This window comes from Lolium rigidum, chromosome 7 (assembly GCF_022539505.1).
Source record: "Lolium rigidum isolate FL_2022 chromosome 7, APGP_CSIRO_Lrig_0.1, whole genome shotgun sequence".
Classification (NCBI taxonomy): domain Eukaryota; kingdom Viridiplantae; phylum Streptophyta; class Magnoliopsida; order Poales; family Poaceae; genus Lolium; species Lolium rigidum.
The window spans coordinates 312,495,242-312,496,796 of record NC_061514.1 but is presented as its reverse complement, the minus strand read 5'-3'; positions in this window follow the sequence as shown (position 1 = coordinate 312,496,796).

The window sequence follows — 1,555 nt, the reverse complement described above, 5'->3', positions numbered from 1 at the left end:
TCCGAAAACCCCTCTTTCGACACATCTCCACCATGGGGACACCATGCCACCAACTCCAAAAAATCAAAACCCATAGCAAGCAAGGTGTCATATCATAATGTGCACAAGGGTGCCAAATCATGCCACAATCCACAGTGGTTTGGTGAGTTTTTGGCGATTTCCCCCTCTTTTCGTCCGAAAACCCCTCTTTCCACACATGTCCACCATGGGGACACCATGCCACCAACTCCAAAAAATCAAAACCCATAGCAACCAAGGTTTCATATCACAATGTGCACAAGGGTGCCAAATCATGCCCCAATCCATGGTGGTTTGGTCAGTTTTTGGCGATTTCCCCCTCTTTTCGTCCGAAAACCCCTCTTTCGACACATCTCCACCATGGGGATACCATGCCACCAACTCCAAAAAATCAAAACCCATAGCAGCCAAGGTGTCATATCACAATGTGCACAAGGGTGCCAAATCTTGCCCCAATCCATGGTGGTTTGGTGAGTTTTTGGCCATTTCCCCCTCTTTTCGTCCGAAAACCCCTCTTTCGACACATGTCCACCATGGGGACACCATGCCACCAACTACAAAAAATCAAAACCCATAGCAAACAAGGTGTAATATCACAATGTGCACAAAGGTGCCAAATCATGCCACAATCCATGGTGGTTTGGTGAGTTTTTGGCGATTTCCCCCTCTTTTCGTCCGAAAACCCCTCTTTCGACACATGTCTACCATGGGGACACCATGCCACCAACTCCAAAAAATTAAAACCCATAGCAACCAAGGTGTCATATCACAATGTGCACAAGGGTGCCAAATCATGCCACAATCCATGGTGGTTTGGTGAGTTTTTGGCGATTTCCCCCTCTTTTCGTCCGAAAACCCCTCTTTCGACACATCTCCACCATGGGGACACCATGCCACCAACTCCAAAAAATCAAAACCCATATAAACCAAGGTGTCATATCACAATGTGCACAAGGGTGCCAAATCATGCCCCAATCCATGGTGGTTTGGTGAGTTTTTGGCGATTTCCCCTCTTTTCGTCCGAAAACCCCTCTTTCGACACATCTCCACCATGGGGACACCATGCCACCAACTCCAAAAAATCAAAACCCATAGCAAGCAAGGTGTCATATCACAATGTGCACAAGGGTGCCAAATCATGCCACAATCCACGGTGGTTTGGTGAGTTTTTGGCGATTTCCCCCTCTTTTCGTCCGAAAACCCCTCTTTCGACACATGTCCACCATGCCACCAACTCCAAAAAATCAAAACCCATAGCAACCAAGGTTTCATATCACAATGTGCACAAGGGTGCCAAATCATTCCCCAATCCATGGTGGTTTGGTCAGTTTTTGGCGATTTCCCCCTCTTTTCGTCCGAAAACCCCTCTTTCGACACATCTCCACCATGGGGATACCATGCCACCAACTACAAAAAATCAAAACCCATAGCAACCAAGGTGTCATATCACAATGTGCACAAGGGTGCCAAATCTTGCCCCAATCCATGGTGGTTTGGTGAGTTTTTGGCCATTTCCCCCTCTTTTCGTCCGAAAACC